The 23,800-nt window shown below is 42.5% G+C and overlaps 51 non-coding genes across 51 annotated transcripts; all 51 read right to left on the bottom strand.

The window, feature by feature from the left end:
- Nucleotides 1-96: 96 nt before the first annotated feature.
- Nucleotides 97-168, bottom strand: Trnaq-uug (transfer RNA glutamine (anticodon UUG)). The gene has a single exon. It is a non-coding gene; the product is annotated as a tRNA-Gln (tRNA).
- A 264-nt stretch (nt 169-432) lies between these two features.
- Trnaq-cug (transfer RNA glutamine (anticodon CUG)) lies at nt 433-504 on the bottom strand. Its single transcript has one exon. It is a non-coding gene; the product is annotated as a tRNA-Gln (tRNA).
- A 466-nt stretch (nt 505-970) lies between these two features.
- Trnaq-uug (transfer RNA glutamine (anticodon UUG)) lies at nt 971-1,042 on the bottom strand. The gene has a single exon. It is a non-coding gene; the product is annotated as a tRNA-Gln (tRNA).
- Nucleotides 1,043-1,306: 264 nt separating this feature from the next.
- On the bottom strand, nt 1,307-1,378 carry Trnaq-cug (transfer RNA glutamine (anticodon CUG)). Its single transcript has one exon. It is a non-coding gene; the product is annotated as a tRNA-Gln (tRNA).
- Nucleotides 1,379-1,844: 466 nt separating this feature from the next.
- Nucleotides 1,845-1,916, bottom strand: Trnaq-uug (transfer RNA glutamine (anticodon UUG)). Its single transcript has one exon. It is a non-coding gene; the product is annotated as a tRNA-Gln (tRNA).
- Nucleotides 1,917-2,180: 264 nt separating this feature from the next.
- Trnaq-cug (transfer RNA glutamine (anticodon CUG)) lies at nt 2,181-2,252 on the bottom strand. The gene has a single exon. It is a non-coding gene; the product is annotated as a tRNA-Gln (tRNA).
- A 471-nt stretch (nt 2,253-2,723) lies between these two features.
- Trnaq-uug (transfer RNA glutamine (anticodon UUG)) lies at nt 2,724-2,795 on the bottom strand. Its single transcript has one exon. It is a non-coding gene; the product is annotated as a tRNA-Gln (tRNA).
- Nucleotides 2,796-3,059: 264 nt separating this feature from the next.
- Trnaq-cug (transfer RNA glutamine (anticodon CUG)) lies at nt 3,060-3,131 on the bottom strand. The gene has a single exon. It is a non-coding gene; the product is annotated as a tRNA-Gln (tRNA).
- A 471-nt stretch (nt 3,132-3,602) lies between these two features.
- Nucleotides 3,603-3,674, bottom strand: Trnaq-uug (transfer RNA glutamine (anticodon UUG)). The gene has a single exon. It is a non-coding gene; the product is annotated as a tRNA-Gln (tRNA).
- A 264-nt stretch (nt 3,675-3,938) lies between these two features.
- Nucleotides 3,939-4,010, bottom strand: Trnaq-cug (transfer RNA glutamine (anticodon CUG)). The gene has a single exon. It is a non-coding gene; the product is annotated as a tRNA-Gln (tRNA).
- A 471-nt stretch (nt 4,011-4,481) lies between these two features.
- On the bottom strand, nt 4,482-4,553 carry Trnaq-uug (transfer RNA glutamine (anticodon UUG)). The gene has a single exon. It is a non-coding gene; the product is annotated as a tRNA-Gln (tRNA).
- A 264-nt stretch (nt 4,554-4,817) lies between these two features.
- On the bottom strand, nt 4,818-4,889 carry Trnaq-cug (transfer RNA glutamine (anticodon CUG)). The gene has a single exon. It is a non-coding gene; the product is annotated as a tRNA-Gln (tRNA).
- A 471-nt stretch (nt 4,890-5,360) lies between these two features.
- On the bottom strand, nt 5,361-5,432 carry Trnaq-uug (transfer RNA glutamine (anticodon UUG)). Its single transcript has one exon. It is a non-coding gene; the product is annotated as a tRNA-Gln (tRNA).
- A 264-nt stretch (nt 5,433-5,696) lies between these two features.
- On the bottom strand, nt 5,697-5,768 carry Trnaq-cug (transfer RNA glutamine (anticodon CUG)). Its single transcript has one exon. It is a non-coding gene; the product is annotated as a tRNA-Gln (tRNA).
- Nucleotides 5,769-6,239: 471 nt separating this feature from the next.
- Nucleotides 6,240-6,311, bottom strand: Trnaq-uug (transfer RNA glutamine (anticodon UUG)). The gene has a single exon. It is a non-coding gene; the product is annotated as a tRNA-Gln (tRNA).
- Nucleotides 6,312-6,575: 264 nt separating this feature from the next.
- On the bottom strand, nt 6,576-6,647 carry Trnaq-cug (transfer RNA glutamine (anticodon CUG)). The gene has a single exon. It is a non-coding gene; the product is annotated as a tRNA-Gln (tRNA).
- Nucleotides 6,648-7,113: 466 nt separating this feature from the next.
- Trnaq-uug (transfer RNA glutamine (anticodon UUG)) lies at nt 7,114-7,185 on the bottom strand. Its single transcript has one exon. It is a non-coding gene; the product is annotated as a tRNA-Gln (tRNA).
- Nucleotides 7,186-7,449: 264 nt separating this feature from the next.
- Trnaq-cug (transfer RNA glutamine (anticodon CUG)) lies at nt 7,450-7,521 on the bottom strand. Its single transcript has one exon. It is a non-coding gene; the product is annotated as a tRNA-Gln (tRNA).
- Nucleotides 7,522-7,987: 466 nt separating this feature from the next.
- Trnaq-uug (transfer RNA glutamine (anticodon UUG)) lies at nt 7,988-8,059 on the bottom strand. Its single transcript has one exon. It is a non-coding gene; the product is annotated as a tRNA-Gln (tRNA).
- A 264-nt stretch (nt 8,060-8,323) lies between these two features.
- Nucleotides 8,324-8,395, bottom strand: Trnaq-cug (transfer RNA glutamine (anticodon CUG)). Its single transcript has one exon. It is a non-coding gene; the product is annotated as a tRNA-Gln (tRNA).
- Nucleotides 8,396-8,866: 471 nt separating this feature from the next.
- On the bottom strand, nt 8,867-8,938 carry Trnaq-uug (transfer RNA glutamine (anticodon UUG)). Its single transcript has one exon. It is a non-coding gene; the product is annotated as a tRNA-Gln (tRNA).
- Nucleotides 8,939-9,202: 264 nt separating this feature from the next.
- Trnaq-cug (transfer RNA glutamine (anticodon CUG)) lies at nt 9,203-9,274 on the bottom strand. The gene has a single exon. It is a non-coding gene; the product is annotated as a tRNA-Gln (tRNA).
- Nucleotides 9,275-9,745: 471 nt separating this feature from the next.
- On the bottom strand, nt 9,746-9,817 carry Trnaq-uug (transfer RNA glutamine (anticodon UUG)). The gene has a single exon. It is a non-coding gene; the product is annotated as a tRNA-Gln (tRNA).
- Nucleotides 9,818-10,081: 264 nt separating this feature from the next.
- Nucleotides 10,082-10,153, bottom strand: Trnaq-cug (transfer RNA glutamine (anticodon CUG)). The gene has a single exon. It is a non-coding gene; the product is annotated as a tRNA-Gln (tRNA).
- Nucleotides 10,154-10,619: 466 nt separating this feature from the next.
- On the bottom strand, nt 10,620-10,691 carry Trnaq-uug (transfer RNA glutamine (anticodon UUG)). The gene has a single exon. It is a non-coding gene; the product is annotated as a tRNA-Gln (tRNA).
- Nucleotides 10,692-10,955: 264 nt separating this feature from the next.
- Nucleotides 10,956-11,027, bottom strand: Trnaq-cug (transfer RNA glutamine (anticodon CUG)). Its single transcript has one exon. It is a non-coding gene; the product is annotated as a tRNA-Gln (tRNA).
- A 466-nt stretch (nt 11,028-11,493) lies between these two features.
- Trnaq-uug (transfer RNA glutamine (anticodon UUG)) lies at nt 11,494-11,565 on the bottom strand. The gene has a single exon. It is a non-coding gene; the product is annotated as a tRNA-Gln (tRNA).
- Nucleotides 11,566-11,829: 264 nt separating this feature from the next.
- Trnaq-cug (transfer RNA glutamine (anticodon CUG)) lies at nt 11,830-11,901 on the bottom strand. The gene has a single exon. It is a non-coding gene; the product is annotated as a tRNA-Gln (tRNA).
- Nucleotides 11,902-12,367: 466 nt separating this feature from the next.
- Nucleotides 12,368-12,439, bottom strand: Trnaq-uug (transfer RNA glutamine (anticodon UUG)). The gene has a single exon. It is a non-coding gene; the product is annotated as a tRNA-Gln (tRNA).
- A 264-nt stretch (nt 12,440-12,703) lies between these two features.
- On the bottom strand, nt 12,704-12,775 carry Trnaq-cug (transfer RNA glutamine (anticodon CUG)). Its single transcript has one exon. It is a non-coding gene; the product is annotated as a tRNA-Gln (tRNA).
- A 471-nt stretch (nt 12,776-13,246) lies between these two features.
- Trnaq-uug (transfer RNA glutamine (anticodon UUG)) lies at nt 13,247-13,318 on the bottom strand. The gene has a single exon. It is a non-coding gene; the product is annotated as a tRNA-Gln (tRNA).
- A 264-nt stretch (nt 13,319-13,582) lies between these two features.
- Trnaq-cug (transfer RNA glutamine (anticodon CUG)) lies at nt 13,583-13,654 on the bottom strand. Its single transcript has one exon. It is a non-coding gene; the product is annotated as a tRNA-Gln (tRNA).
- Nucleotides 13,655-14,125: 471 nt separating this feature from the next.
- On the bottom strand, nt 14,126-14,197 carry Trnaq-uug (transfer RNA glutamine (anticodon UUG)). The gene has a single exon. It is a non-coding gene; the product is annotated as a tRNA-Gln (tRNA).
- A 264-nt stretch (nt 14,198-14,461) lies between these two features.
- Trnaq-cug (transfer RNA glutamine (anticodon CUG)) lies at nt 14,462-14,533 on the bottom strand. The gene has a single exon. It is a non-coding gene; the product is annotated as a tRNA-Gln (tRNA).
- A 466-nt stretch (nt 14,534-14,999) lies between these two features.
- Nucleotides 15,000-15,071, bottom strand: Trnaq-uug (transfer RNA glutamine (anticodon UUG)). The gene has a single exon. It is a non-coding gene; the product is annotated as a tRNA-Gln (tRNA).
- Nucleotides 15,072-15,335: 264 nt separating this feature from the next.
- Trnaq-cug (transfer RNA glutamine (anticodon CUG)) lies at nt 15,336-15,407 on the bottom strand. Its single transcript has one exon. It is a non-coding gene; the product is annotated as a tRNA-Gln (tRNA).
- A 471-nt stretch (nt 15,408-15,878) lies between these two features.
- On the bottom strand, nt 15,879-15,950 carry Trnaq-uug (transfer RNA glutamine (anticodon UUG)). The gene has a single exon. It is a non-coding gene; the product is annotated as a tRNA-Gln (tRNA).
- A 264-nt stretch (nt 15,951-16,214) lies between these two features.
- Nucleotides 16,215-16,286, bottom strand: Trnaq-cug (transfer RNA glutamine (anticodon CUG)). Its single transcript has one exon. It is a non-coding gene; the product is annotated as a tRNA-Gln (tRNA).
- Nucleotides 16,287-16,744: 458 nt separating this feature from the next.
- Trnaq-uug (transfer RNA glutamine (anticodon UUG)) lies at nt 16,745-16,816 on the bottom strand. Its single transcript has one exon. It is a non-coding gene; the product is annotated as a tRNA-Gln (tRNA).
- A 264-nt stretch (nt 16,817-17,080) lies between these two features.
- On the bottom strand, nt 17,081-17,152 carry Trnaq-cug (transfer RNA glutamine (anticodon CUG)). Its single transcript has one exon. It is a non-coding gene; the product is annotated as a tRNA-Gln (tRNA).
- Nucleotides 17,153-17,618: 466 nt separating this feature from the next.
- Nucleotides 17,619-17,690, bottom strand: Trnaq-uug (transfer RNA glutamine (anticodon UUG)). The gene has a single exon. It is a non-coding gene; the product is annotated as a tRNA-Gln (tRNA).
- Nucleotides 17,691-17,954: 264 nt separating this feature from the next.
- On the bottom strand, nt 17,955-18,026 carry Trnaq-cug (transfer RNA glutamine (anticodon CUG)). The gene has a single exon. It is a non-coding gene; the product is annotated as a tRNA-Gln (tRNA).
- Nucleotides 18,027-18,497: 471 nt separating this feature from the next.
- On the bottom strand, nt 18,498-18,569 carry Trnaq-uug (transfer RNA glutamine (anticodon UUG)). The gene has a single exon. It is a non-coding gene; the product is annotated as a tRNA-Gln (tRNA).
- Nucleotides 18,570-18,833: 264 nt separating this feature from the next.
- Nucleotides 18,834-18,905, bottom strand: Trnaq-cug (transfer RNA glutamine (anticodon CUG)). The gene has a single exon. It is a non-coding gene; the product is annotated as a tRNA-Gln (tRNA).
- A 458-nt stretch (nt 18,906-19,363) lies between these two features.
- Trnaq-uug (transfer RNA glutamine (anticodon UUG)) lies at nt 19,364-19,435 on the bottom strand. The gene has a single exon. It is a non-coding gene; the product is annotated as a tRNA-Gln (tRNA).
- A 264-nt stretch (nt 19,436-19,699) lies between these two features.
- Nucleotides 19,700-19,771, bottom strand: Trnaq-cug (transfer RNA glutamine (anticodon CUG)). Its single transcript has one exon. It is a non-coding gene; the product is annotated as a tRNA-Gln (tRNA).
- A 471-nt stretch (nt 19,772-20,242) lies between these two features.
- On the bottom strand, nt 20,243-20,314 carry Trnaq-uug (transfer RNA glutamine (anticodon UUG)). Its single transcript has one exon. It is a non-coding gene; the product is annotated as a tRNA-Gln (tRNA).
- Nucleotides 20,315-20,578: 264 nt separating this feature from the next.
- On the bottom strand, nt 20,579-20,650 carry Trnaq-cug (transfer RNA glutamine (anticodon CUG)). The gene has a single exon. It is a non-coding gene; the product is annotated as a tRNA-Gln (tRNA).
- A 466-nt stretch (nt 20,651-21,116) lies between these two features.
- On the bottom strand, nt 21,117-21,188 carry Trnaq-uug (transfer RNA glutamine (anticodon UUG)). Its single transcript has one exon. It is a non-coding gene; the product is annotated as a tRNA-Gln (tRNA).
- Nucleotides 21,189-21,452: 264 nt separating this feature from the next.
- On the bottom strand, nt 21,453-21,524 carry Trnaq-cug (transfer RNA glutamine (anticodon CUG)). Its single transcript has one exon. It is a non-coding gene; the product is annotated as a tRNA-Gln (tRNA).
- Nucleotides 21,525-21,990: 466 nt separating this feature from the next.
- Trnaq-uug (transfer RNA glutamine (anticodon UUG)) lies at nt 21,991-22,062 on the bottom strand. The gene has a single exon. It is a non-coding gene; the product is annotated as a tRNA-Gln (tRNA).
- Between the last annotated feature and the right edge of the window lie 1,738 nt (nt 22,063-23,800).

The raw sequence follows: 23,800 nt of genomic DNA, 5'->3' as shown, positions 1-23,800 counted from the left end.
CATCATCAATGAGAATGACCTGCCTTTCGTTGAAGTCATCAGTGGCTATCTTACGTGCATTTGGGCCAATTTGACAATGTTCTGCTGCAAAAATATAGGTCCCACCGAGATTTGAACTCGGATCGCTGGATTCAAAGTCCAGAGTGCTAACCATTACACCATGGGACCAGTTGACAGCTTAGCCTAATAGATATGGATCATTTTCCAGTTAAGCTAAGAGGACGTATCTGGGGACACACACATGTTGTTATCCTACATTAGATTGTGGACTGGGAGAAACCCTTCAAATGGAATAATATTAGGCATTGGATTTGGGTGTGATGTAGAGGTGTAAAGGTAGTTTGCCCCGGCCAGTGTAGTCTTCTCATTCAGTATGCTTTGTTTCCTACATCCCGATCAAAATGAATTAAAATCTTGCTAAAAACCAGCAGTAGGTCCTACCGAGATTTGAACTCGGATCGCTGGATTCAGAGTCCAGAGTGCTAACCATTACACCATAGGACCGCACATCACAATACCAAAGTCTTAAGCATTACAAACTTACTGATAATCCCTTCCCTTGAGATTGGCGTGACTGAGCCACTGTGACGCCTGCTAAATTCCATGTGCGACTTGTCAAGGTGTAGTTGTGGTGTGGAGCATGTGCTACATTGTCAGGACGTAGATACTACGCAATAAGGTACCTCACAAAGTCAATCAGCGGGGCGTTTCGTCTTAATTTCATCTCTGTCTATTCTCTGCCTTCAGATCTTGACATTTCTATTTAATGGGGACATTACTTCTGACCGAATGTTGACGTTTGCTTCCCAATGGAGAAATGTGTTATGTAAAACAATTATATTGCAGGCGCTTTGGTTGGTTTATATACCCCCAACATCATCAATGAGAATGACCTGCCTTTCGTTGAAGTCATCAGTGGCTATCTTACGTGCATTTGGGCCAATTTGACAATGTTCTGCTGCAAAAATATAGGTCCCACCGAGATTTGAACTCGGATCGCTGGATTCAAAGTCCAGAGTGCTAACCATTACACCATGGGACCAGTTGACAGCTTAGCCTAATACATATGGATCATTTTCCAGTTAAGCTAAGAGGAAGTATCTGGGGACACACACATGTTGTTATCCTACATTAGATTGTGGACTGGGAGAAACCCTTCAAATGGAATAATATTAGGCATTGGATTTGGGTGTGATGTAGAGGTGTAAAGGTAGTTTGCCCCGGCCAGTGTAGTCTTCTCATTCAGTATGCTTTGTTTCCTACATCCCAATCAAAATGAATTAAAATCTTGCTAAAAACCAGCAGTAGGTCCTACCGAGATTTGAACTCGGATCGCTGGATTCAGAGTCCAGAGTGCTAACCATTACACCATAGGACCGCACATCACAATACCAAAGTCTTAAGCACTACAAACTTACTGATAATCCCTTCCCTTGAGATTGGCGTGACTGAGCCACTGTGACGCCTGCTAAATTCCATGTGCGACTTGTCAAGGTGTAGTTGTGGTGTGGAGCATGTGCTACATTGTCAGGACGTAGATACTACGCAATAAGGTACCTCACAAAGTCAATCAGCGGGGCGTTTCGTCTTAATTTCATCTCTGTCTATTCTCTGCCTTCAGATCTTGACATTTCTATTTAATGGGGACATTACTTCTGACTGAATGTTGACGTTTGCTTCCCAATGGAGAAATGTGTTATGTAAAACAATTATATTGCAGGCGCTTTGGTTGGTTTATATACCCCCAACATCATCAATGAGAATGACCTGCCTTTCGTTGAAGTCATCAGTGGCTATCTTACGTGCATTTGGGCCAATTTGACAATGTTCTGCTGCAAAAATATAGGTCCCACCGAGATTTGAACTCGGATCGCTGGATTCAAAGTCCAGAGTGCTAACCATTACACCATGGGACCAGTTGACAGCTTAGCCTAATAGATATGGATCATTTTCCAGTTAAGCTAAGAGGACGTATCTGGGGACACACACATGTTGTTATCCTACATTAGATTGTGGACTGGGAGAAACCCTTCAAATGGAATAATATTAGGCATTGGATTTGGGTGTGATGTAGAGGTGTAAAGGTAGTTTGCCCCGGCCAGTGTAGTCTTCTCATTCAGTATGCTTTGTTTCCTACATCCCGATCAAAATGAATTAAAATCTTGCTAAAAACCAGCAGTAGGTCCTACCGAGATTTGAACTCGGATCGCTGGATTCAGAGTCCAGAGTGCTAACCATTACACCATAGGACCGCACATCACAATACCAAAGTCTTAAGCATTACAAACTTACTGATAATCCCTTCCCTTGAGATTGGCGTGACTGAGCCACTGTGACGCCTGCTAAATTCCATGTGCGACTTGTCAAGGTGTAGTTGTGGTGTGGAGCATGTGCTACATTGTCAGGACGTAGATACTACGCAATAAGGTACCTCACAAAGTCAATCAGCGGGGCGTTTCGTCTTAATTTTATCTCTGTCTATTCTCTGCCTTCAGATCTTGACATTTCTATTTAATGGGGACATTACTTCTGACCGAATGTTGACGTTTGCTTCTCAATGGAGAAAATAAAATGTGTTATGTATACAATTATATTGCAGGCGCTTTGGTTGGTTTATATACCCCCAACATCATCAATGAGAATGACCTGCCTTTCGTTGAAGTCATCAGTGGCTATCTTACGTGCATTTGGGCCAATTTGACAATGTTCTGCTGCAAAAATATAGGTCCCACCGAGATTTGAACTCGGATCGCTGGATTCAAAGTCCAGAGTGCTAACCATTACACCATGGGACCAGTTGACAGCTTAGCCTAATAGATATGGATCATTTTCCAGTTAAGCTAAGAGGACGTATCTGGGGACACACACATGTTGTTATCCTACATTAGATTGTGGACTGGGAGAAACCCTTCAAATGGAATAATATTAGGCATTGGATTTGGGTGTGATGTAGAGGTGTAAAGGTAGTTTGCCCCGGCCAGTGTAGTCTTCTCATTCAGTATGCTTTGTTTCCTACATCCCGATCAAAATGAATTAAAATCTTGCTAAAAACCAGCAGTAGGTCCTACCGAGATTTGAACTCGGATCGCTGGATTCAGAGTCCAGAGTGCTAACCATTACACCATAGGACCGCACATCACAATACCAAAGTCTTAAGCATTACAAACTTACTGATAATCCCTTCCCTTGAGATTGGCGTGACTGAGCCACTGTGACGCCTGCTAAATTCCATGTGCGACTTGTCAAGGTGTAGTTGTGGTGTGGAGCATGTGCTACATTGTCAGGACGTAGATACTACGCAATAAGGTACCTCACAAAGTCAATCAGCGGGGCGTTTCGTCTTAATTTTATCTCTGTCTATTCTCTGCCTTCAGATCTTGACATTTCTATTTAATGGGGACATTACTTCTGACCGAATGTTGACGTTTGCTTCTCAATGGAGAAAATAAAATGTGTTATGTATACAATTATATTGCAGGCGCTTTGGTTGGTTTATATACCCCCAACATCATCAATGAGAATGACCTGCCTTTCGTTGAAGTCATCAGTGGCTATCTTACGTGCATTTGGGCCAATTTGACAATGTTCTGCTGCAAAAATATAGGTCCCACCGAGATTTGAACTCGGATCGCTGGATTCAAAGTCCAGAGTGCTAACCATTACACCATGGGACCAGTTGACAGCTTAGCCTAATAGATATGGATCATTTTCCAGTTAAGCTAAGAGGACGTATCTGGGGACACACACATGTTGTTATCCTACATTAGATTGTGGACTGGGAGAAACCCTTCAAATGGAATAATATTAGGCATTGGATTTGGGTGTGATGTAGAGGTGTAAAGGTAGTTTGCCCCGGCCAGTGTAGTCTTCTCATTCAGTATGCTTTGTTTCCTACATCCCGATCAAAATGAATTAAAATCTTGCTAAAAACCAGCAGTAGGTCCTACCGAGATTTGAACTCGGATCGCTGGATTCAGAGTCCAGAGTGCTAACCATTACACCATAGGACCGCACATCACAATACCAAAGTCTTAAGCATTACAAACTTACTGATAATCCCTTCCCTTGAGATTGGCGTGACTGAGCCACTGTGACGCCTGCTAAATTCCATGTGCGACTTGTCAAGGTGTAGTTGTGGTGTGGAGCATGTGCTACATTGTCAGGACGTAGATACTACGCAATAAGGTACCTCACAAAGTCAATCAGCGGGGCGTTTCGTCTTAATTTTATCTCTGTCTATTCTCTGCCTTCAGATCTTGACATTTCTATTTAATGGGGACATTACTTCTGACCGAATGTTGACGTTTGCTTCTCAATGGAGAAAATAAAATGTGTTATGTATACAATTATATTGCAGGCGCTTTGGTTGGTTTATATACCCCCAACATCATCAATGAGAATGACCTGCCTTTCGTTGAAGTCATCAGTGGCTATCTTACGTGCATTTGGGCCAATTTGACAATGTTCTGCTGCAAAAATATAGGTCCCACCGAGATTTGAACTCGGATCGCTGGATTCAAAGTCCAGAGTGCTAACCATTACACCATGGGACCAGTTGACACCTTAGCCTAATGGATATGGATCATTTTCCAGTTAAGCTAAGAGGAAGTATCTGGGGACACACACATGTTGTTATCTTACATTAGATTGTGGACTGGGAGAAACCCTTCAAATGGAATAATATTAGGCATTGGATTTGGGTGTGATGTAGAGGTGTAAAGGTAGTTTGCCCCGGCCAGTGTAGTCTTCTCATTCAGTATGCTTTGTTTCCTACATCCCGATCAAAATGAATTAAAATCTTGCTAAAAACCAGCAGTAGGTCCTACCGAGATTTGAACTCGGATCGCTGGATTCAGAGTCCAGAGTGCTAACCATTACACCATAGGACCGCACATCACAATACCAAAGTCTTAAGCATTACAAACTTACTGATAATCCCTTCCCTTGAGATTGGCGTGACTGAGCCACTGTGACGCCTGCTAAATTCCATGTGCGACTTGTCAAGGTGTAGTTGTGGTGTGGAGCATGTGCTACATTGTCAGGACGTAGATACTACGCAATAAGGTACCTCACAAAGTCAATCAGCGGGGCGTTTCGTCTTAATTTTATCTCTGTCTATTCTCTGCCTTCAGATCTTGACATTTCTATTTAATGGGGACATTACTTCTGACCGAATGTTGACGTTTGCTTCTCAATGGAGAAAATAAAATGTGTTATGTATACAATTATATTGCAGGCGCTTTGGTTGGTTTATATACCCCCAACATCATCAATGAGAATGACCTGCCTTTCGTTGAAGTCATCAGTGGCTATCTTACGTGCATTTGGGCCAATTTGACAATGTTCTGCTGCAAAAATATAGGTCCCACCGAGATTTGAACTCGGATCGCTGGATTCAAAGTCCAGAGTGCTAACCATTACACCATGGGACCAGTTGACAGCTTAGCCTAATAGATATGGATCATTTTCCAGTTAAGCTAAGAGGACGTATCTGGGGACACACACATGTTGTTATCCTACATTAGATTGTGGACTGGGAGAAACCCTTCAAATGGAATAATATTAGGCATTGGATTTGGGTGTGATGTAGAGGTGTAAAGGTAGTTTGCCCCGGCCAGTGTAGTCTTCTCATTCAGTATGCTTTGTTTCCTACATCCCGATCAAAATGAATTAAAATCTTGCTAAAAACCAGCAGTAGGTCCTACCGAGATTTGAACTCGGATCGCTGGATTCAGAGTCCAGAGTGCTAACCATTACACCATAGGACCGCACATCACAATACCAAAGTCTTAAGCATTACAAACTTACTGATAATCCCTTCCCTTGAGATTGGCGTGACTGAGCCACTGTGACGCCTGCTAAATTCCATGTGCGACTTGTCAAGGTGTAGTTGTGGTGTGGAGCATGTGCTACATTGTCAGGACGTAGATACTACGCAATAAGGTACCTCACAAAGTCAATCAGCGGGGCGTTTCGTCTTAATTTTATCTCTGTCTATTCTCTGCCTTCAGATCTTGACATTTCTATTTAATGGGGACATTACTTCTGACCGAATGTTGACGTTTGCTTCTCAATGGAGAAAATAAAATGTGTTATGTATACAATTATATTGCAGGCGCTTTGGTTGGTTTATATACCCCCAACATCATCAATGAGAATGACCTGCCTTTCGTTGAAGTCATCAGTGGCTATCTTACGTGCATTTGGGCCAATTTGACAATGTTCTGCTGCAAAAATATAGGTCCCACCGAGATTTGAACTCGGATCGCTGGATTCAAAGTCCAGAGTGCTAACCATTACACCATGGGACCAGTTGACAGCTTAGCCTAATAGATATGGATCATTTTCCAGTTAAGCTAAGAGGACGTATCTGGGGACACACACATGTTGTTATCCTACATTAGATTGTGGACTGGGAGAAACCCTTCAAATGGAATAATATTAGGCATTGGATTTGGGTGTGATGTAGAGGTGTAAAGGTAGTTTGCCCCGGCCAGTGTAGTCTTCTCATTCAGTATGCTTTGTTTCCTACATCCCGATCAAAATGAATTAAAATCTTGCTAAAAACCAGCAGTAGGTCCTACCGAGATTTGAACTCGGATCGCTGGATTCAGAGTCCAGAGTGCTAACCATTACACCATAGGACCGCACATCACAATACCAAAGTCTTAAGCATTACAAACTTACTGATAATCCCTTCCCTTGAGATTGGCGTGACTGAGCCACTGTGACGCCTGCTAAATTCCATGTGCGACTTGTCAAGGTGTAGTTGTGGTGTGGAGCATGTGCTACATTGTCAGGACGTAGATACTACGCAATAAGGTACCTCACAAAGTCAATCAGCGGGGCGTTTCGTCTTAATTTCATCTCTGTCTATTCTCTGCCTTCAGATCTTGACATTTCTATTTAATGGGGACATTACTTCTGACCGAATGTTGACGTTTGCTTCCCAATGGAGAAATGTGTTATGTAAAACAATTATATTGCAGGCGCTTTGGTTGGTTTATATACCCCCAACATCATCAATGAGAATGACCTGCCTTTCGTTGAAGTCATCAGTGGCTATCTTACGTGCATTTGGGCCAATTTGACAATGTTCTGCTGCAAAAATATAGGTCCCACCGAGATTTGAACTCGGATCGCTGGATTCAAAGTCCAGAGTGCTAACCATTACACCATGGGACCAGTTGACAGCTTAGCCTAATACATATGGATCATTTTCCAGTTAAGCTAAGAGGAAGTATCTGGGGACACACACATGTTGTTATCCTACATTAGATTGTGGACTGGGAGAAACCCTTCAAATGGAATAATATTAGGCATTGGATTTGGGTGTGATGTAGAGGTGTAAAGGTAGTTTGCCCCGGCCAGTGTAGTCTTCTCATTCAGTATGCTTTGTTTCCTACATCCCAATCAAAATGAATTAAAATCTTGCTAAAAACCAGCAGTAGGTCCTACCGAGATTTGAACTCGGATCGCTGGATTCAGAGTCCAGAGTGCTAACCATTACACCATAGGACCGCACATCACAATACCAAAGTCTTAAGCACTACAAACTTACTGATAATCCCTTCCCTTGAGATTGGCGTGACTGAGCCACTGTGACGCCTGCTAAATTCCATGTGCGACTTGTCAAGGTGTAGTTGTGGTGTGGAGCATGTGCTACATTGTCAGGACGTAGATACTACGCAATAAGGTACCTCACAAAGTCAATCAGCGGGGCGTTTCGTCTTAATTTCATCTCTGTCTATTCTCTGCCTTCAGATCTTGACATTTCTATTTAATGGGGACATTACTTCTGACTGAATGTTGACGTTTGCTTCCCAATGGAGAAATGTGTTATGTAAAACAATTATATTGCAGGCGCTTTGGTTGGTTTATATACCCCCAACATCATCAATGAGAATGACCTGCCTTTCGTTGAAGTCATCAGTGGCTATCTTACGTGCATTTGGGCCAATTTGACAATGTTCTGCTGCAAAAATATAGGTCCCACCGAGATTTGAACTCGGATCGCTGGATTCAAAGTCCAGAGTGCTAACCATTACACCATGGGACCAGTTGACAGCTTAGCCTAATAGATATGGATCATTTTCCAGTTAAGCTAAGAGGACGTATCTGGGGACACACACATGTTGTTATCCTACATTAGATTGTGGACTGGGAGAAACCCTTCAAATGGAATAATATTAGGCATTGGATTTGGGTGTGATGTAGAGGTGTAAAGGTAGTTTGCCCCGGCCAGTGTAGTCTTCTCATTCAGTATGCTTTGTTTCCTACATCCCGATCAAAATGAATTAAAATCTTGCTAAAAACCAGCAGTAGGTCCTACCGAGATTTGAACTCGGATCGCTGGATTCAGAGTCCAGAGTGCTAACCATTACACCATAGGACCGCACATCACAATACCAAAGTCTTAAGCATTACAAACTTACTGATAATCCCTTCCCTTGAGATTGGCGTGACTGAGCCACTGTGACGCCTGCTAAATTCCATGTGCGACTTGTCAAGGTGTAGTTGTGGTGTGGAGCATGTGCTACATTGTCAGGACGTAGATACTACGCAATAAGGTACCTCACAAAGTCAATCAGCGGGGCGTTTCGTCTTAATTTTATCTCTGTCTATTCTCTGCCTTCAGATCTTGACATTTCTATTTAATGGGGACATTACTTCTGACCGAATGTTGACGTTTGCTTCTCAATGGAGAAAATAAAATGTGTTATGTATACAATTATATTGCAGGCGCTTTGGTTGGTTTATATACCCCCAACATCATCAATGAGAATGACCTGCCTTTCGTTGAAGTCATCAGTGGCTATCTTACGTGCATTTGGGCCAATTTGACAATGTTCTGCTGCAAAAATATAGGTCCCACCGAGATTTGAACTCGGATCGCTGGATTCAAAGTCCAGAGTGCTAACCATTACACCATGGGACCAGTTGACAGCTTAGCCTAATAGATATGGATCATTTTCCAGTTAAGCTAAGAGGACGTATCTGGGGACACACACATGTTGTTATCCTACATTAGATTGTGGACTGGGAGAAACCCTTCAAATGGAATAATATTAGGCATTGGATTTGGGTGTGATGTAGAGGTGTAAAGGTAGTTTGCCCCGGCCAGTGTAGTCTTCTCATTCAGTATGCTTTGTTTCCTACATCCCGATCAAAATGAATTAAAATCTTGCTAAAAACCAGCAGTAGGTCCTACCGAGATTTGAACTCGGATCGCTGGATTCAGAGTCCAGAGTGCTAACCATTACACCATAGGACCGCACATCACAATATCAAAGTCTTAAGCATTACAAACTTACTGATAATCCCTTCCCTTGAGATTGGCGTGACTGAGCCACTGTGACGCCTGCTAAATTCCATGTGCGACTTGTCAAGGTGTAGTTGTGGTGTGGAGCATGTGCTACATTGTCAGGACGTAGATACTACGCAATAAGGTACCTCACAAAGTCAATCAGCGGGGCGTTTCGTCTTAATTTTATCTCTGTCTATTCTCTGCCTTCAGATCTTGACATTTCTATTTAATGGGGACATTACTTCTGACCGAATGTTGACGTTTGCTTCTCAATGGAGAAAATAAAATGTGTTATGTATACAATTATATTGCAGGCGCTTTGGTTGGTTTATATACCCCCAACATCATCAATGAGAATGACCTGCCTTTCGTTGAAGTCATCAGTGGCTATCTTACGTGCATTTGGGCCAATTTGACAATGTTCTGCTGCAAAAATATAGGTCCCACCGAGATTTGAACTCGGATCGCTGGATTCAAAGTCCAGAGTGCTAACCATTACACCATGGGACCAGTTGACAGCTTAGCCTAATAGATATGGATCATTTTCCAGTTAAGCTAAGAGGACGTATCTGGGGACACACACATGTTGTTATCCTACATTAGATTGTGGACTGGGAGAAACCCTTCAAATGGAATAATATTAGGCATTGGATTTGGGTGTGATGTAGAGGTGTAAAGGTAGTTTGCCCCGGCCAGTGTAGTCTTCTCATTCAGTATGCTTTGTTTCCTACATCCCGATCAAAATGAATTAAAATCTTGCTAAAAACCAGCAGTAGGTCCTACCGAGATTTGAACTCGGATCGCTGGATTCAGAGTCCAGAGTGCTAACCATTACACCATAGGACCGCACATCACAATACCAAAGTCTTAAGCATTACAAACTTACTGATAATCCCTTCCCTTGAGATTGGCGTGACTGAGCCACTGTGACGCCTGCTAAATTCCATGTGCGACTTGTCAAGGTGTAGTTGTGGTGTGGAGCATGTGCTACATTGTCAGGACGTAGATACTACGCAATAAGGTACCTCACAAAGTCAATCAGCGGGGCGTTTCGTCTTACTTTCATCTCTGTCTATTCTCTGCCTTCAGATCTTGACATTTCTATTTAATGGGGACATTACTTCTGACCGAATGTTGACGTTTGCTTCCCAATGGAGAAATGTGTTATGTAAAACAATTATATTGCAGGCGCTTTGGTTGGTTTATATACCCCCAGCATCATCAATGAGAATGACCTGCCTTTCGTTGAAGTCATCAGTGGCTATCTTACGTGCATTTGGGCCAATTTGACAATGTTCTGCTGCAAAAATATAGGTCCCACCGAGATTTGAACTCGGATCGCTGGATTCAAAGTCCAGAGTGCTAACCATTACACCATGGGACCAGTTGACAGCTTAGCCTAATAGATATGGATCATTTTCCAGTTAAGCTAAGAGGACGTATCTGGGGACACACACATGTTGTTATCCTACATTAGATTGTGGACTGGGAGAAACCCTTCAAATGGAATAATATTAGGCATTGGATTTGGGTGTGATGTAGAGGTGTAAAGGTAGTTTGCCCCGGCCAGTGTAGTCTTCTCATTCAGTATGCTTTGTTTCCTACATCCCAATCAAAATGAATTAAAATCTTGCTAAAGAACATTGGTAGGTCCTACCGAGATTTGAACTCGGATCGCTGGATTCAGAGTCCAGAGTGCTAACCATTACACCATAGGACCGCACATCACAATACCAAAGTCTTAAGCATTACAAACTTACTGATAATCCCTTCCCTTGAGATTGGCGTGACTGAGCCACTGTGACGCCTGCTAAATTCCATGTGCGACTTGTCAAGGTGTAGTTGTGGTGTGGAGCATGTGCTACATTGTCAGGACGTAGATACTACGCAATAAGGTACCTCACAAAGTCAATCAGCGGGGCGTTTCGTCTTAATTTCATCTCTGTCTATTGTCTGCCTTCAGATCTTGACATTTCTATTTAATGGGGACATTACTTCTGACCGAATGTTGACGTTTGCTTCCCAATGGAGAAATGTGTTATGTAAAACAATTATATTGCAGGCGCTTTGGTTGGTTTATATACCCCCAACATCATCAATGAGAATGACCTGCCTTTCGTTGAAGTCATCAGTGGCTATCTTACGTGCATTTGGGCCAATTTGACAATGTTCTGCTGCAAAAATATAGGTCCCACCGAGATTTGAACTCGGATCGCTGGATTCAAAGTCCAGAGTGCTAACCATTACACCATGGGACCAGTTGACAGCTTAGCCTAATAGATATGGATCATTTTCCAGTTAAGCTAAGAGGACGTATCTGGGGACACACACATGTTGTTATCCTACATTAGATTGTGGACTGGGAGAAACCCTTCAAATGGAATAATATTAGGCATTGGATTTGGGTGTGATGTAGAGGTGTAAAGGTAGTTTGCCCCGGCCAGTGTAGTCTTCTCATTCAGTATGCTTTGTTTCCTACATCCCAATCAAAATGAATTAAAATCTTGCTAAAGAACATTGGTAGGTCCTACCGAGATTTGAACTCGGATCGCTGGATTCAGAGTCCAGAGTGCTAACCATTACACCATAGGACCGCACATCACAATACCAAAGTCTTAAGCATTACAAACTTACTGATAATCCCTTCCCTTGAGATTGGCGTGACTGAGCCACTGTGACGCCTGCTAAATTCCATGTGCGACTTGTCAAGGTGTAGTTGTGGTGTGGAGCATGTGCTACATTGTCAGGACGTAGATACTACGCAATAAGGTACCTCACAAAGTCAATCAGCGGGGCGTTTCGTCTTAATTTCATCTCTGTCTATTGTCTGCCTTCAGATCTTGACATTTCTATTTAATGGGGACATTACTTCTGACCGAATGTTGACGTTTGCTTCCCAATGGAGAAATGTGTTATGTAAAACAATTATATTGCAGGCGCTTTGGTTGGTTTATATACCCCCAACATCATCAATGAGAATGACCTGCCTTTCGTTGAAGTCATCAGTGGCTATCTTACGTGCATTTGGGCCAATTTGACAATGTTCTGCTGCAAAAATATAGGTCCCACCGAGATTTGAACTCGGATCGCTGGATTCAAAGTCCAGAGTGCTAACCATTACACCATGGGACCAGTTGACAGCTTAGCCTAATAGATATGGATCATTTTCCAGTTAAGCTAAGAGGACGTATCTGGGGACACACACATGTTGTTATCCTACATTAGATTGTGGACTGGGAGAAACCCTTCAAATGGAATAATATTAGGCATTGGATTTGGGTGTGATGTAGAGGTGTAAAGGTAGTTTGCCCCGGCCAGTGTAGTCTTCTCATTCAGTATGCTTTGTTTCCTACATCCCGATCAAAATGAATTAAAATCTTGCTAAAAACCAGCAGTAGGTCCTACCGAGATTTGAACTCGGATCGCTGGATTCAGAGTCCAGAGTGCTAACCATTACACCATAGGACCGCACATCACAATACCAAAGTCTTAAGCATTACAAACTTACTGATAATCCCTTCCCTTGAGATTGGCGTGACTGAGCCACTGTGACGCCTGCTAAATTCCATGTGCGACTTGTCAAGGTGTAGTTGTGGTGTGGAGCATGTGCTACATTGTCAGGACGTAGATACTACGCAATAAGGTACCTCACAAAGTCAATCAGCGGGGCGTTTCGTCTTAATTTTATCTCTGTCTATTCTCTGCCTTCAGATCTTGACATTTCTATTTAATGGGGACATTACTTCTGACCGAATGTTGACGTTTGCTTCTCAATGGAGAAAATAAAATGTGTTATGTATACAATTATATTGCAGGCGCTTTGGTTGGTTTATATACCCCCAACATCATCAATGAGAATGACCTGCCTTTCGTTGAAGTCATCAGTGGCTATCTTACGTGCATTTGGGCCAATTTGACAATGTTCTGCTGCAAAAATATAGGTCCCACCGAGATTTGAACTCGGATCGCTGGATTCAAAGTCCAGAGTGCTAACCATTACACCATGGGACCAGTTGACAGCTTAGCCTAATAGATATGGATCATTTTCCAGTTAAGCTAAGAGGACGTATCTGGGGACACACACATGTTGTTATCCTACATTAGATTGTGGACTGGGAGAAACCCTTCAAATGGAATAATATTAGGCATTGGATTTGGGTGTGATGTAGAGGTGTAAAGGTAGTTTGCCCCGGCCAGTGTAGTCTTCTCATTCAGTATGCTTTGTTTCCTACATCCCGATCAAAATGAATTAAAATCTTGCTAAAAACCAGCAGTAGGTCCTACCGAGATTTGAACTCGGATCGCTGGATTCAGAGTCCAGAGTGCTAACCATTACACCATAGGACCGCACATCACAATACCAAAGTCTTAAGCATTACAAACTTACTGATAATCCCTTCCCTTGAGATTGGCGTGACTGAGCCACTGTGACGCCTGCTAAATTCCATGTGCGACTTGTCAAGGTGTAGTTGTGGTGTGGAGCATGTGCTACATTGTCAGGACGTAGATACTACGCAATAAGGTACCTCACAAAGTCAATCAGCGGGGCGTTTCGTCTTAATTTTATCTCTGTCTATTCTCTGCCTTCAGATCTTGACATTTCTATTTAATGGGGACATTACTTCTGACCGAATGTTGACGTTTGCTTCTCAATGGAGAAAATAAAATGTGTTATGTATACAATTATATTGCAGGCGCTTTGGTTGGTTTATATACCCCCAACATCATCAATGAGAATGACCTGCCTTTCGTTGAAGTCATCAGTGGCTATCTTACGTGCATTTGGGCCAATTTGACAATGTTCTGCTGCAAAAATATAGGTCCCACCGAGATTTGAACTCGGATCGCTGGATTCAAAGTCCAGAGTGCTAACCATTACACCATGGGACCAGTTGACAGCTTAGCCTAATAGATATGGATCATTTTCCAGTTAAGCTAAGAGGACGTATCTGGGGACACACACATGTTGTTATCCTACATTAGATTGTGGACTGGGAGAAACCCTTCAAATGGAATAATATTAGGCATTGGATTTGGGTGTGATGTAGAGGTGTAAAGGTAGTTTGCCCCGGCCAGTGTAGTCTTCTCATTCAGTATGCTTTGTTTCCTACATCCCGATCAAAATGAATTAAAATCTTGCTAAAAACCAGCAGTAGGTCCTACCGAGATTTGAACTCGGATCGCTGGATTCAGAGTCCAGAGTGCTAACCATTACACCATAGGACCGCACATCACAATACCAAAGTCTTAAGCATTACAAACTTACTGATAATCCCTTCCCTTGAGATTGGCGTGACTGAGCCACTGTGACGCCTGCTAAATTCCATGTGCGACTTGTCAAGGTGTAGTTGTGGTGTGGAGCATGTGCTACATTGTCAGGACGTAGATACTACGCAATAAGGTACCTCACAAAGTCAATCAGCGGGGCGTTTCGTCTTAATTTCATCTCTGTCTATTCTCTGCCTTCAGATCTTGACATTTCTATTTAATGGGGACATTACTTCTGACCGAATGTTGACGTTTGCTTCCCAATGGAGAAATGTGTTATGTAAAACAATTATATTGCAGGCGCTTTGGTTGGTTTATATACCCCCAGCATCATCAATGAGAATGACCTGCCTTTCGTTGAAGTCATCAGTGGCTATCTTACGTGCATTTGGGCCAATTTGACAATGTTCTGCTGCAAAAATATAGGTCCCACCGAGATTTGAACTCGGATCGCTGGATTCAAAGTCCAGAGTGCTAACCATTACACCATGGGACCAGTTGACAGCTTAGCCTAATAGATATGGATCATTTTCCAGTTAAGCTAAGAGGACGTATCTGGGGACACACACATGTTGTTATCCTACATTAGATTGTGGACTGGGAGAAACCCTTCAAATGGAATAATATTAGGCATTGGATTTGGGTGTGATGTAGAGGTGTAAAGGTAGTTTGCCCCGGCCAGTGTAGTCTTCTCATTCAGTATGCTTTGTTTCCTACATCCCGATCAAAATGAATTAAAATCTTGCTAAAAACCAGCAGTAGGTCCTACCGAGATTTGAACTCGGATCGCTGGATTCAGAGTCCAGAGTGCTAACCATTACACCATAGGACCGCACATCACAATACCAAAGTCTTAAGCATTACAAACTTACTGATAATCCCTTCCCTTGAGATTGGCGTGACTGAGCCACTGTGACGCCTGCTAAATTCCATGTGCGACTTGTCAAGGTGTAGTTGTGGTGTGGAGCATGTGCTACATTGTCAGGACGTAGATACTACGCAATAAGGTACCTCACAAAGTCAATCAGCGGGGCGTTTCGTCTTAATTTTATCTCTGTCTATTCTCTGCCTTCAGATCTTGACATTTCTATTTAATGGGGACATTACTTCTGACCGAATGTTGACGTTTGCTTCTCAATGGAGAAAATAAAATGTGTTATGTATACAATTATATTGCAGGCGCTTTGGTTGGTTTATATACCCCCAACATCATCAATGAGAATGACCTGCCTTTCGTTGAAGTCATCAGTGGCTATCTTACGTGCATTTGGGCCAATTTGACAATGTTCTGCTGCAAAAATATAGGTCCCACCAAGATTTGAACTCGGATCGCTGGATTCAAAGTCCAGAGTGCTAACCATTACACCATGGGACCAGTTGACAGCTTAGCCTAATAGATATGGATCATTTTCCAGTTAAGCTAAGAGGAAGTATCTGGGGACACACACATGTTGTTATCCTACATTACATTGTGGACTGGGAGAAACCCTTCAAATGGAATAAAATTAGGCATTGGATTTGGGTGTGATGTAGAGGTGTAAAGGTAGTTTGCCCCGGCCAGTGTAGTCTTCTCATTCAGTATGCTTTGTTTCCTACATCCCAATCAAAATGAATTAAAATCTTGCTAAAAACCAGCAGTAGGTCCTACCGAGATTTGAACTCGGATCGCTGGATTCAGAGTCCAGAGTGCTAACCATTACACCATAGGACCGCACATCACAATACCAAAGTCTTAAGCATTACAAACTTACTGATAATCCCTTCCCTTGAGATTGGCGTGACTGAGCCACTGTGACGCCTGCATGTGCGACTTGTCAAGGTGTAGTTGTGGTGTGGAGCATGTGCTACATTGTCAGGACGTAGATACTACGCAATAAGGTACCTCACAAAGTCAATCAGCGGGGCGTTTCGTCTTAATTTCATCTCTGTCTATTCTCTGCCTTCAGATCTTGACATTTCTATTTAATGGGGACATTACTTCTGACCGAATGTTGACGTTTGCTTCCCAATGGAGAAATGTGTTATGTAAAACAATTATATTGCAGGCGCTTTGGTTGGTTTATATACCCCCAACATCATCAATGAGAATGACCTTCCTTTCGTTGAAGTCATCAGTGGCTATCTTACGTGCATTTGGGCCAATTTGACAATGTTCTGCTGCAAAAATATAGGTCCCACCGAGATTTGAACTCGGATCGCTGGATTCAAAGTCCAGAGTGCTAACCATTACACCATGGGACCAGTTGACAGCTTAGCCTAATAGATATGGATCATTTTCCAGTTAAGCTAAGAGGACGTATCTGGGGACACACACATGTTGTTATCCTACATTAGATTGTGGACTGGGAGAAACCCTTCAAATGGAATAATATTAGGCATTGGATTTGGGTGTGATGTAGAGGTGTAAAGGTAGTTTGCCCCGGCCAGTGTAGTCTTCTCATTCAGTATGCTTTGTTTCCTACATCCCGATCAAAATGAATTAAAATCTTGCTAAAAACCAGCAGTAGGTCCTACCGAGATTTGAACTCGGATCGCTGGATTCAGAGTCCAGAGTGCTAACCATTACACCATAGGACCGCACATCACAATACCAAAGTCTTAAGCATTACAAACTTACTGATAATCCCTTCCCTTGAGATTGGCGTGACTGAGCCACTGTGACGCCTGCTAAATTCCATGTGCGACTTGTCAAGGTGTAGTTGTGGTGTGGAGCATGTGCTACATTGTCAGGACGTAGATACTACGCAATAAGGTACCTCACAAAGTCAATCAGCGGGGCGTTTCGTCTTAATTTCATCTCTGTCTATTCTCTGCCTTCAGATCTTGACATTTCTATTTAATGGGGACATTACTTCTGACCGAATGTTGACGTTTGCTTCCCAATGGAGAAATGTGTTATGTAAAACAATTATATTGCAGGCGCTTTGGTTGGTTTATATACCCCCAGCATCATCAATGAGAATGACCTGCCTTTCGTTGAAGTCATCAGTGGCTATCTTACGTGCATTTGGGCCAATTTGACAATGTTCTGCTGCAAAAATATAGGTCCCACCGAGATTTGAACTCGGATCGCTGGATTCAAAGTCCAGAGTGCTAACCATTACACCATGGGACCAGTTGACAGCTTAGCCTAATAGATATGGATCATTTTCCAGTTAAGCTAAGAGGACGTATCTGGGGACACACACATGTTGTTATCCTACATTAGATTGTGGACTGGGAGAAACCCTTCAAATGGAATAATATTAGGCATTGGATTTGGGTGTGATGTAGAGGTGTAAAGGTAGTTTGCCCCGGCCAGTGTAGTCTTCTCATTCAGTATGCTTTGTTTCCTACATCCCGATCAAAATGAATTAAAATCTTGCTAAAAACCAGCAGTAGGTCCTACCGAGATTTGAACTCGGATCGCTGGATTCAGAGTCCAGAGTGCTAACCATTACACCATAGGACCGCACATCACAATACCAAAGTCTTAAGCATTACAAACTTACTGATAATCCCTTCCCTTGAGATTGGCGTGACTGAGCCACTGTGACGCCTGCTAAATTCCATGTGCGACTTGTCAAGGTGTAGTTGTGGTGTGGAGCATGTGCTACATTGTCAGGACGTAGATACTACGCAATAAGGTACCTCACAAAGTCAATCAGCGGGGCGTTTCGTCTTAATTTTATCTCTGTCTATTCTCTGCCTTCAGATCTTGACATTTCTATTTAATGGGGACATTACTTCTGACCGAATGTTGACGTTTGCTTCTCAATGGAGAAAATAAAATGTGTTATGTATACAATTATATTGCAGGCGCTTTGGTTGGTTTATATACCCCCAACATCATCAATGAGAATGACCTGCCTTTCGTTGAAGTCATCAGTGGCTATCTTACGTGCATTTGGGCCAATTTGACAATGTTCTGCTGCAAAAATATAGGTCCCACCAAGATTTGAACTCGGATCGCTGGATTCAAAGTCCAGAGTGCTAACCATTACACCATGGGACCAGTTGACAGCTTAGCCTAATAGATATGGATCATTTTCCAGTTAAGCTAAGAGGAAGTATCTGGGGACACACACATGTTGTTATCCTACATTACATTGTGGACTGGGAGAAACCCTTCAAATGGAATAAAATTAGGCATTGGATTTGGGTGTGATGTAGAGGTGTAAAGGTAGTTTGCCCCGGCCAGTGTAGTCTTCTCATTCAGTATGCTTTGTTTCCTACATCCCAATCAAAATGAATTAAAATCTTGCTAAAAACCAGCAGTAGGTCCTACCGAGATTTGAACTCGGATCGCTGGATTCAGAGTCCAGAGTGCTAACCATTACACCATAGGACCGCACATCACAATACCAAAGTCTTAAGCATTACAAACTTACTGATAATCCCTTCCCTTGAGATTGGCGTGACTGAGCCACTGTGACGCCTGCATGTGCGACTTGTCAAGGTGTAGTTGTGGTGTGGAGCATGTGCTACATTGTCAGGACGTAGATACTACGCAATAAGGTACCTCACAAAGTCAATCAGCGGGGCGTTTCGTCTTAATTTCATCTCTGTCTATTCTCTGCCTTCAGATCTTGACATTTCTATTTAATGGGGACATTACTTCTGACCGAATGTTGACGTTTGCTTCCCAATGGAGAAATGTGTTATGTAAAACAATTATATTGCAGGCGCTTTGGTTGGTTTATATACCCCCAACATCATCAATGAGAATGACCTGCCTTTCGTTGAAGTCATCAGTGGCTATCTTACGTGCATTTGGGCCAATTTGACAATGTTCTGCTGCAAAAATATAGGTCCCACCGAGATTTGAACTCGGATCGCTGGATTCAAAGTCCAGAGTGCTAACCATTACACCATGGGACCAGTTGACAGCTTAGCCTAATAGATATGGATCATTTTCCAGTTAAGCTAAGAGGAAGTATCTGGGGACACACACATGTTGTTATCCTACATTAGATTGTGGACTGGGAGAAACCCTTCAAATGGAATAATATTAGGCATTGGATTTGGGTGTGATGTAGAGGTGTAAAGGTAGTTTGCCCCGGCCAGTGTAGTCTTCTCATTCAGTATGCTTTGTTTCCTACATCCCGATCAAAATGAATTAAAATCTTGCTAAAAACCAGCAGTAGGTCCTACCGAGATTTGAACTCGGATCGCTGGATTCAGTGTCCAGAGTGCTAACCATTACACCATAGGACCGCACATCACAATACCAAAGTCTTAAGCATTACAAACTTACTGATAATCCCTTCCCTTGAGATTGGCGTGACTGAGCCACTGTGACGCCTGCTAAATTCCATGTGCGACTTGTCAAGGTGTAGTTGTGGTGTGGAGCATGTGCTACATTGTCAGGACGTAGATACTACGCAATAAGGTACCTCACAAAGTCAATCAGCGGGGCGTTTCGTCTTAATTTTATCTCTGTCTATTCTCTGCCTTCAGATCTTGACATTTCTATTTAATGGGGACATTACTTCTGACCGAATGTTGACGTTTGCTTCTCAATGGAGAAAATAAAATGTGTTATGTATACAATTATATTGCAGGCGCTTTGGTTGGTTTATATACCCCCAACATCATCAATGAGAATGACCTGCCTTTCGTTGAAGTCATCAGTGGCTATCTTACGTGCATTTGGGCCAATTTGACAATGTTCTGCTGCAAAAATATAGGTCCCACCGAGATTTGAACTCGGATCGCTGGATTCAAAGTCCAGAGTGCTAACCATTACACCATGGGACCAGTTGACAGCTTAGCCTAATAGATATGGATCATTTTCCAGTTAAGCTAAGAGGAAGTATCTGGGGACACACACATGTTGTTATCCTACATTAGATTGTGGACTGGGAGAAACCCTTCAAATGGAATAATATTAGGCATTGGATTTGGGTGTGATGTAGAGGTGTAAAGGTACTTTGCCCCGGCCAGTGTAGTCTTCTCATTCAGTATGCTTTGTTTCCTACATCCCAATCTAAATGAATTAAAATCTTGCTAAAACCCAGCAGTAGGTCCTACCGAGATTTGAACTCGGATCGCTGGATTCAGAGTCCAGAGTGCTAACCATTACACCATAGGACCGCACATCACAATACCAAAGTCTTAAGCATTACAAACTTACTGATAATCCCTTCCCTTGAGATTGGCGTGACTGAGCCACTGTGACGCCTGCTAAATTCCATGTGCGACTTGTCAAGGTGTAGTTGTGGTGTGGAGCATGTGCTACATTGTCAGGACGTAGATACTACGCAATAAGGTACCTCACAAAGTCAATCAGCGGGGCGTTTCGTCTTAATTTCATCTCTGTCTATTCTCTGCCTTCAGATCTTGACATTTCTATTTAATGGGGACATTACTTCTGACCGAATGTTGACGTTTGCTTCCCAATGGAGAAATGTGTTATGTAAAACAATTATATTGCAGGCGCTTTGGTTGGTTTATATACCCCCAACATCATCAATGAGAATGACCTGCCTTTCGTTGAAGTCATCAGTGGCTATCTTACGTGCATTTGGGCCAATTTGACAATGTTCTGCTGCAAAAATATAGGTCCCACCGAGATTTGAACTCGGATCGCTGGATTCAAAGTCCAGAGTGCTAACCATTACACCATGGGACCAGTTGACAGCTTAGCCTAATAGATATGGATCATTTTCCAGTTAAGCTAAGAGGAAGTATCTGGGGACACACACATGTTGTTATCCTACATTACATTGTGGACTGGGAGAAACCCTTCAAATGGAATAAAATTAGGCATTGGATTTGGGTGTGATGTAGAGGTGTAAAGGTAGTTTGCCCCGGCCAGTGTAGTCTTCTCATTCAGTATGCTTTGTTTCCTACATCCCAATCAAAATGAATGAAAATCTTGCTAAAAACCAGCAGTAGGTCCTACCGAGATTTGAACTCGGATCGCTGGATTCAGAGTCCAGAGTGCTAACCATTACACCATAGGACCGCACATCACAATACCAAAGTCTTAAGCATTACAAACTTACTGATAATCCCTTCCCTTGAGATTGGCGTGACTGAGCCACTGTGACGCCTGCTAAATTCCATGTGCGACTTGTCAAGGTGTAGTTGTGGTGTGGAGCATGTGCTACATTGTCAGGACGTAGATACTACGCAATAAGGTACCTCACAAAGTCAATCAGCGGGGCGTTTCGTCTTAATTTCATCTCTGTCTATTCTCTGCCTTCAGATCTTGACATTTCTATTTAATGGGGACATTACTTCTGACCGAATGTTGACGTTTGCTTCCCAATGGAGAAATGTGTTATGTAAAACAATTATATTGCAGGCGCTTTGGTTGGTTTATATACCCCCAACATCATCAATGAGAATGACCTGCCTTTCGTTGAAGTCATCAGTGGCTATCTTACGTGCATTTGGGCCAATTTGACAATGTTCTGCTGCAAACAACTAGGTCCCACCGAGATTTGAACTCGGATCGCTGGATTCAAAGACCATAGTGCTAACCATTACACCATTGGACCAGTTGACAGCTTAGCCTAATAGATATGGATCATTTTCCACATAAGCTAAGAGGAAGTTTGTGATGACACACACATGTTGTTATCCTACATTACATTGTGGACTGGGAGAAACCCTTAAAATGGAATAATATTAGGCATTGGATTTGGGTGTGATGTAGAGGTGTAAAGGTAGTTTGCCCGGCCAGTGTAGTCTTCTCATTCAGTATGTTTTGTTTCCCACATCCCAATCAAAATGAATCCAAATCTTGCTAAAAAACAGCAGTAGGGCCTACCGAGATTTGAACTCGGATCGCTGGATTCAAAGACCGGAGTGCTAACCATTACACCATTGGACCAGTTGACGGGTTTGCTTAATAGATATCGATCATTTTCCAGTTAAGGTAAGAGGAAGTATTTGGGGACACACACATGTTGTTTTTCTACATTAGATTGTGGACTGGGAGAAACCCTTCAAATGGAATAATATTAGGCATTGGATTTGGGTGTGATGTAGAGGTGTAAAGGTAGTTTGCCCCGGCCAGTGTAGCCTTCTTATTCCTTGTGGTTTGTTTTCTACATCGCAGTACTCTTGATAATCTTTTAAAGGATGTGAAGAAAAAAACGTTTTAGGTCGAACCACGAATTCTCCTTGAGTCGTGTATTTTGTTCGTTAGTATCAGATAGAAGCTTACAATTTGTAACCTCGAGAGTCAATGAATTCTAGAGTTTGTGTGTAGTATGGATGGTTTGGCATAGTTGCATTACGAGTCAAAACATTTATTTTCTTTATGTCGTATAGTCTGATAGGTGTTAAGTTCAAATTGCCTGTGTACTGTATGTTGTCTTTAGCACACAGGCAGGCAGACATATAGGTGTGAATAAACCAGACACTGAGCTTTCTCTGTGACAGAGACTGCTTACCACATTCAACAAGTTTTTATACCTAACGAGTCGAGTATTTACTTGTTTGTGTACACAACCAAGATTAGACTGCTGCTCACGACCTCCTACTTTCAGCATGCCTGCTGTTTCAAGCTCCGCCAACCTATTCACTGCGCATGAGCTATGGACGCAGCGCAGCATAGCTGCTGAAACCAGATTTTCCCCCAGTGTTGGGGGAAATTTAGTGAAACGTTTGAACTCCGATTTCGCGGGCTTTTTTTCATCGGGTTTTATTCAACTTTATAAGTTGAATTGGCATTTTTCTATGATTTGTTTCGGTAAGTACATACCGAAAGGTACCAGAATCTGCAAAGTTGTGTTTTACGTTGCATGTGACCTTTAAGAAAAAGGCGTGGGTGAGGGAAGCCACGTGATTTCTCTTAGAACAGTGCCCTGTGTGTTGCTGTAACAAACTTGATGTCCCTTAAAAAGTTTTATTTCTCCAACCTGACCACCCTAACTCCCGAGATAAAGCCTTGCAGGAAACAAGAATAATGTTTTACCACAATTTCAGATCTGAATGTCCGTCCTCATGAAAGTCTATATTTATACATGTACATGGTCGTCTCGTTCATTAGGAATGAACGAATGACTTTAGAATTATGCCAACTTTAGGAATATTCTAACAATATCACGGTGGTGGACACCAGACATGGGAATCACACATAAGGTCAGGAGCATTAGACGGAAGCAGAAGATAACGTTGAAAAAATGTAGAAGCTTCAAAACATTATTGCCTTTTGCAAGATACAAAGCTCTACAAATTCCACCTTATGGCACTTCCAAAATGACCGCCAGGTTCAAGATGGCCGTCAAT

Source organism: Haliotis asinina, chromosome 14 (assembly GCF_037392515.1).
Source record: "Haliotis asinina isolate JCU_RB_2024 chromosome 14, JCU_Hal_asi_v2, whole genome shotgun sequence".
Lineage (NCBI taxonomy): Eukaryota > Metazoa > Mollusca > Gastropoda > Lepetellida > Haliotidae > Haliotis > Haliotis asinina.
Note: the sequence above shows the minus strand (reverse complement) of the source record. Positions and strands in the feature narration are given on the sequence as shown.